This window comes from Narcine bancroftii, chromosome 2, assembly GCF_036971445.1.
Source record: "Narcine bancroftii isolate sNarBan1 chromosome 2, sNarBan1.hap1, whole genome shotgun sequence".
NCBI lineage: Eukaryota > Metazoa > Chordata > Chondrichthyes > Torpediniformes > Narcinidae > Narcine > Narcine bancroftii.
Genome location: NC_091470.1, coordinates 26156985 through 26165095, shown reverse-complemented (window position 1 = coordinate 26165095; position 8111 = coordinate 26156985). Strand labels below are relative to the sequence as shown.

At 43.6% G+C, this 8111-nt stretch overlaps 1 pseudogene; it reads right to left on the bottom strand.

Moving 5' to 3' along the window:
* Positions 1-5114: 5114 nt before the first annotated feature.
* Positions 5115-6532, bottom strand: LOC138752853 (nucleoprotein TPR-like; annotated as a pseudogene).
* Positions 6533-8111: the final 1579 nt, after the last annotated feature.

Genomic DNA, 8111 nt, shown 5'->3' with positions numbered 1-8111 from the left:
GCAATTATTCACCTGCCTGCTGCCGGCAAGTGGGGAGACACTAAATGGCTTACAATTAAGAATGTGAAATTCAAATATGCACGAGTTAAAGATTTTTGAAGAGCTGGGATGAAAAAAAAACATAATGTTTGGGGATGAGCATATGTTGAACCAGAGCCCATAGTCCAGAGTGAAAAACTGACAAGTTGCCAGAGGACCTGGGTCTTGATAATCTGGGAAGTGAGCCAACATTCAAAGGCCACTTTTATTTGAACATAACCCTTTGCACATCAATTATGCAGGATTGTTTGTGCCATTGAATCACACTCATTGGAATAAGGATGGCTTTAAAAACTACAGTCACTTGGTTGGCAGCAAACCAGCCGCTTGGCGTCATTATGTAGCAAGATATGTGATACCACCCAGATTATAGCAGCATTATTTTCATATACCTTGTCAAGTTTAATTAAAGGAGATGCACCAATTAAACATTTGTTGGAACAAATGTGGATAGGATGTTTTAAGATGCATTTTTTTTCCCAAGCTTCTGCTAATTCTGAGAGATGGCTAAGCCACTATCAACCTTATTGGGTGAAGAGTGATGGAACCAGTGAACCTGAAGTGGATATAATGGGGAAATTTAGTACAACACAATTTCAGTCAGAGGAATAGACAGGTAGAAATATGCTTACTTGCTGCCTTCTCTTCCCTCAAGACTCAACAACCACTCACCTCCAACTGACTGCTTTTATTCTGCTTCTTAAGTCTAAGACTGTCCCCTGAGCTCTTCCAACCCTCCTTCAGATTCCCCCCCCCCAAAAAAAACTGTGAATCCCTCCCTCTCTCTTGCATCCAGGTGCCGGGCTCCAGTGCAGCATATAAAACTGCTGGAGAAACTCAGCAGGTCACGCGGCATCCACAGAAAGTAAAAGGCAGATGACGTTTCAGACCTTAGCCCTACCTGAATAAAAAAGATGAAGGGGGAGGTGAGGAGAAGGTGGAGGAACACCGATTAACAGGTAAGAGCAAGTGGGTGGGTAGAAGACAAGGAAGCAGAGAAGTGAGGGGAAAAAGGGTAGTGGGCTATGAAAAATAGCTCTCTAATAGCAGAAGGAAGGGAAGGAGGGTAAGGAGCTGGAGAAAGGGCAACAGGGGCAATGAGTAAAGGAGAGAGACCAGGGGAAAGGGGTTTCAGAATTTGGAGCAGTTAGTACTGATGCAGTCTGGTTGGCAGAATAAAAGGTGTTGCATTTCTCAACTTAGTAGCCTGAATCCATGGACAGCCATGCCAGTGTGGCAGTGGTAGGTGGAATCGAAGTTGTTAGCCAATGGGACATCCTCACTGTCCAAACGGGCAGCGTGACGGTGCTCAATGAAGATACATTCCAATCTGCATCCAGTCTCCTCATTGTGGAGGAGGTTGAATCAGGAGCACCAGGTGCAATAAATGATTCTTACAGATTCATAAGTGAAGTGCTGCTTCCCTTGGAAGAACTATTTGGGCCCTGAATAGTGGTGAGGGAGGAGGAGTTGATGCAAGTGGGCCACTTCTCGTGTTCGCAGGAGTAGGTACCAGGTTTGCTGGGAAAGGATGAGGAAGTCACAGAGGGTGCAATCCCGATGGAAAGCAGAGAATGGAGAGAGCAGGATAGATGAGAAGATTTTCTTCTTTATCCCAACCTGTGCACATTATCGAGTGGGGTTTGTGGGGCTTGGGCAGGGTGGTGAACTATGTGGCAGGGCCCTGAGCAGGCAACTCTGAGGAGCAAGGCCCCAACGGGGGGCAGTGAGCCTTCAAAAGCTTAACAGACAGCACCTTTTTCCCAGGTTGGAAGTCGCCAACACTGGAGGACATCTGTACAAAGTGAAGGGAGGAAAGCTTAGGGATAAATTTTTCACACGTAGAGTTGTGTGAACCTGGAATGCCTTGTAGGGTTGGTGATGGAGGCTACAACAATAGGGTCATTTAAGAGACTCTGACAGGCACAGGGATGGAAGAAAAATAGAGGATTATGCGGTGGGGAGGGTTTCATTTATTACTTTGGTAGGAATATATGGGTCAGCATAACATTGAGGGCTGAAGGGTCTTTATAGTGTTCTATATTCTATGTTCTATGATCCCAATGTCCCTCTGAACTCATGCCTCCTAACTTGTCACTTTCCTTGATGTGTCCATTCCCTTTTCCTCTCCCGCACCATCCTCCCCCTCACTTCCAGTAGCTAAACTCTCAGCTAATAGCTGATCTCACACTCCACAACCTGGAATCCACACAGCAGCATGACAAGCCAAGGTGCAGAGTATTGATAGCAATGAGCTTGGATTGGCAATGATGTTTGAAAGACAAGATCTCTAACCTGGCACAGAACTCATGGTCCATCAAACTTATATAGAATTTCTCCCATGGTAGGCATCTTGAATTAGCAAATCCCAAAATTCTCCAAATACATTGGAAAATTAAGCAAACCAAAATGAACATGGTCTTCCAGGATAACATGTGCCAGGGTCATGGGGAAAAGGCCGGGCAGTGGGGCTGAGTTGGAAAATGGATCAGCTCATGATTTAATGGTGGGGCAGTCTCAATAGGCTGAATAGCCTACTTTCTACTACTATGTCTTATGAACTCATTGTCTATTCAAGCATTTAAGCCTGACTTACTCTCATATGGCAGGCCAGTTTGTTTGATTGCAGTGGACTAGATTCTATTCCAACTCCATCATGGTTGGTGGAGGAGATGATTTAAAGATGTACAGATGTACACAAGATCTCCTTAAGATAGCATCACATTTGCCACCTTTCAGGAATCCCTGACCCATGACCACTCATGTGATCACCCAGAGTAGAAAGAAAGTAGAAAGCATCTTACAAACTACCCAGTCGCCTCCCTCATCAAGTATCTCTTGCCCGGCCAGAATCTGCTGAGCCCACAATGTCTTATCGGCCAACCCCACACTTAGAGTGGAAGTAAATCACCCTCAACCTTCAGGGACAGCCTAAGAAGTAGGAAGAGGACAGCAAAGATAATTCAAAAGTGGTCTACTTTTGAAGACCACTTTAACAGGTAAAGCCATTTGTATCTCCATGGGAAATGAAAGTGACTCCGAAGCTTATTCAGAGCCAATCTTTGACAAAACTCTGCAATGCTTCTCTTGTTCTGTTAAAACACAGAAATGCTAGAGGAACTCAGGCAGTCTCCCAGAATCCATAGGAAGTAAAGATGTATCACCAATGCTTTGGGCTTGTGCCCTTCCATAAGGTATGTGAAAAAATGACAGGTTGTTGAACTAAAGGCTGGGAAAGAAAGGGGGGAAGAATGGGAGAGAGAGGAATACAAACCAACAGACAAAAGATTTTAATTAAATATAATGAGAAAAGATGAGAATTGATTTTGGCTCTGTGAAAGGAGACAGGGGGAAAGAGAAGTAAAAGAGAAAGAGAGAAAGAAAGAAGAGTGGGAAGAAGATTGGGGGAAGGGTTGTTATATGTGGATTGTGGAGAAGAACATGTCTTTCCTGTCTGAAATTTATTCACATGTCACATCACATGTCAATCGAGGTTGAACTCTGGCCACCCATTATTGCACACCTTGCCCTTGGCTCATTCAAATTACCTAGGGTCATTAATGGCTATGTGCCCAGATCAGGACTGTATATAACATTGATGCATAGCACATTCTTTCTCTCTGCCTTGCCAAATTGCCTACTCCAGCACCTATTGTCTATTGTCCAAGCCCCAGACATTACTCCATGCCAGGTCATTACTGTGGACGTCATTGGAAGTGTCGCAGGTAAGATGTGTGCTACACTGAAGCTGAGCCAGAGCACTGCAATAGATCAGTGCTTGCAAAGGGCCGCACCCCCATTGGTAGAGGGAGCCAGATGTGCGTGTGAAAGTCCCTGTCTGTAGAGTCTGTACTCAAGTGTATACAGTATAGGTGGCCAGTGGCATTGGACTCCAACCAAGGACTGAACCTAGGAATTCAGAATTTTTTGGATAATACAATAATAGCAAAGATGGTGGCAGCCATGCCCCTCCCCGCACCATGCTCACCACACTTGGTACACTCATTCTCCTTCCTCATCCTAGCATTCACACTCAATTACACAATGCCAAATGTAACATGGCAGCCACCAAGGCCACCTCTTGCAAGACCTTCTTGTCACCGTTTATTTGGATCCATTGGCTACCCTTGCCATAGGTTCTTTTTTAGATAGATATACCTTTGACTAGAAGGTGCTCTCTGGGGTGCAGCGTCACTGGACAGGGTGGGGGGGGGGGGGGTTGGTAAATGAAGTGAGATAAAGATAGACCATAAAATTACTAGCACTGAATCATGGCGCTGGGTGGGGTTGGGTCGCGTGGGGTCATGTTTGATACCAAGCATGAGCTTTGTTGTGCATGTTTGGTTTTCAGAGATTTTGGTTTTCAGAATTTTGGATAAAAGATTATTTACCTGTATAGTAATCAAGTACCATTTGATGTTCTTCCCTGCTCATCTTCTGTGTATTAATTAAAGTTAAGTATGATTGAAACACTTGTGTCCCGACTCATCTCTCTGTGAACCCACCAAACCTATATTCTTCCCAACATGAACAAGGGGCGGGTTCTCCACAGAATCCAGAGAAATTGATGTTAATGCCATCCAGCTAGTTTGTCCCCAGACAGAAGATGAGATGTTGTTCCTCCAATCTGTGGACAGTCCCAGTCTGGCAGTGCATCTGTCAGCAAGGGAATGGGATGGGGAATTGCAATGGGTGGCCATTGGGAAATCCATGCTACTGTGACAGACAGAGCCAAAGTGCACAATGAAGTGATCTCCCACCCCACGTCCTGTCTCTCCAATGGAGAGGTGTTAACAGCTGAATGCAGAAGACTGCAGACTGTTATGCTTGTTCTTTCATGAAGAACGACTTTCCGTGGGTTTGACATGTAACCGATTTTATTTTCCAGAGCTACTTCATCTGACTTCCAACTGACAACACCCATCATTTGTCACTTCTGGTTTCCACCCAACCATGAGTATTGCATGCTAGGAAATGTAGTTCCTATTTACATACATCTTTCCCCTTTAAGAAAACAAAACAAAAGCACGAACACAATACTATGTCTGCAAAACTAAAGTATCTACATTCCGTGGTCAGACTCTATCCACCAGTTGCATCTGATGCCTTCTGGCTTCACGAAGTCATTCAAGTTCATTCAGGACATCCGCAAGATTCAGCAGAATTTCAGAAAACCTTGAAGAGCTTTTTTTCCTGCTCTGCCTTTTCCAGTTTAACAGCAAATTCATGAACAGTCACCAATAGCTGTTGATTTTGCTGTTCCAGTTCCTCAACTTTATGATAGGTCACCAGATGCTGCAAAATTACTTCAGAGGAACCTTTTATGTCAGGAGAACTAATTTCATCTTCACATAAAATATGATTTCCTCGTGCATCTTCTAGTTTCTCCAAAAGCTCCTTATTCTGCTCTGAAAGATCTGACACTTGCATTTAGTGTCTCTGATTCTCCCTGTTGAGTGATGAAGGATGCTTGTTCGCTTCATCAGTGTGCATTTTTGTAAATGGCAAATTTCCTTCGTGACGTTTTCTAACTTAGCTGAGAGATTTGCAACAGATTTTTACACGTTTGTATTCTTCATGCTGGCACTTCAGAAGCAGAGTGTTCATCTCGACTTCTTGCAATTTCATCCAAATATTTATTCACTCTCTTATTTTCCTGTTTTGCCAATAGCAATTGATCTTGGGCTTCAACATATCCATTGTACAACTCTGTGAGCTTCATTCCAGGCTTCACAATCTTGGCCACAGCTGCTGCAGTGGGCGATATAGCTGCTAGTTCCTCTCCTTAGAGTGTGGCAGATCCTTTAAGCTTTGTAGTTGAAAGAAGATGGTTTGCATTTTCCATTTCCTTATCATGAAGAGACTCTTCATGTTGTTTTCTTGAGTTCAGATTCTTGTATTGATATATTTTTATCCTCTAATGCAACCATTCTTTCTTTTAGACGCAGCTGAAGTCGCTCAACAATCTGTCCACTGTGTCTAAAAATTGCTTATTGTGTTCTTCGTTCATTTTCTCTTTCAGTCGGGCTTTTTTCAGTTCCTGATTCTTTCTGTGCTGGACACTTTTGCATACTGATAGGTGACGGGCACGACTATAGGTTGGAGCTTGTGGTCGTAGATCAGTGTGGTTCCTTCTCAGAGGTGTCCTTCCCTCTTACTGGATCAGGTAGGGATCTATTTCCTCTTGCACATATCCTGGCAAGGCTCTTTGCCAGAATTGTGATCTCAGATTCACACTGGGACTCCAGGCTTCAGGACTGGTAGGCTTTTCATAGTCTTGTCACGATACTGTTTCTGTTTCATTTGCTCTTTCATTTTAGCCTGTTTGACCTTGTTTGCTCCTTTGGACATCAACAGATTTTTATGCTTTGGAAAGTTGGTCTGTATGTGTCGACCCATCGGCATTTTCCCATCTGTAGTGGGGCACTTCTGTACATCATTAGACTTCTGTGGAAATCCTCACGTTCGCTTTCTCCATGAGGTCATTCACCATCTTCGCAGAACTCTCTGCTAGGCCATTAGACTTTGGGTGATATGGGGTTGAAGTTACATGCTGAAACCCCCAAGTATTGACAAAGGACTCAAATTCACTGCTGGAAAATCATGGATACTACTTCACTGAGATACTACTTCACTGGGATAATCGTCTGATACTACTCCACGCCTCACGCCTCTTTTCGTGAAAGTGATAACTCTTTTTCTAGATGTTGACTGCAGTGTTCTTACCTCTGGGTAATTGGAAAAATAGTTTGTCACTACTATATTACTCTTCTCATTACAGTCAAACAAATCTACTCCAACTTTGAAATACAGCCTGTCTGGTACAGGGTGTGGTGTAAACCATTCTGCTTGCTGCTTTGATCCATCTCGCGGACGAAGATTTATGGAGGGGTAAATGTCCATGTCAGCTGCAGGCTCGTTTGTGGCTGACAAGTCCGATGCGGGACAGGCAGACACGGTTTCAGCGGTTGCAGGGGAAAATTTGTTGGTTGGGGTTGGGTGTTGGGTTTTTCCTCCTTTGTCTTTTGTCAGTGAGGTGGGCTCTGCGGTCTTCTTCAAAGGAGGTTGCTGCCCGCCGAACTGTGAGGCGCCAAGATGCATAGGTAAAGGATATTTCACATGAAGCAGTGGTCTGGCTTATGTCTTAGTTCATTCTTGGCCAGTACATCACCTCTCGAGTTCTACATTTACATTTTTCCTCACCAAGCTGTCCTTTGTGTATCTTCTGCAGCATTTCCTTGAGAAGCAACACTGGAATCACAAGCCTGTTCCCTTTGAAGTCTTTATCTTTCACAACTGACAGTTCATTGCTGCATGCCCAGTAATCCCAACTACCCATTGGACAGTCATTCTAAGCTGCCAGCCATCGTCTCTGTATTGTATCTTTGAGCTCTTTTATTGTTTTCCTGATCTGCTCTGTTCTAACCTGGGATTCTGGAAGTGAGGTGATAATCATGTCAACATAGACCTGTATCTCTGCATTAACCTCTTGGTCACTCTTTACTTTCTTGTCAACTGCTCAAGACAGTGCATGTATTTTCCTGGCGTGTAGATCATTTTTACATCATATTTCTGCATCTTATCAACATGTGCTGTACTCTCATGGGACAGTAATTCAATGGTTTGGACATAATTGAGACCAGTGGATTATGGTCTGTCTCCACTCCGAAAGCGTCCAAAAATATATTGATGGAACCTTTTACATGCATCACTGCTGGCAAGAAGCTTTTTCTCTATCTGTGTATAATTGGCTTTTGCACTTATTAAAGCCTTTAATTCATAGGCCACAGTTTGTCATGTGCCATTTTGCTGCAGTAGTACTGACAGTGTATATATAGATATGTTTTTTGGAGATAAATTGGTAAAGGTTTGTTAGAGTAGGTAACATACAAACACTAAAACAGATCTTATTTAAAATACTGGAGCTCTGCCCCATGCTAGACATATCGGGGCCTCAGAGCTTTTGCAAGAGCTTTGAAGAGTGCTCAAGAGACTTCAGTAATGGATTGTTGTTTACAAAAGGTGACAGATGAAAGATCTTGCTGAACTTTCTAAGGGGGACATGTGGGAGA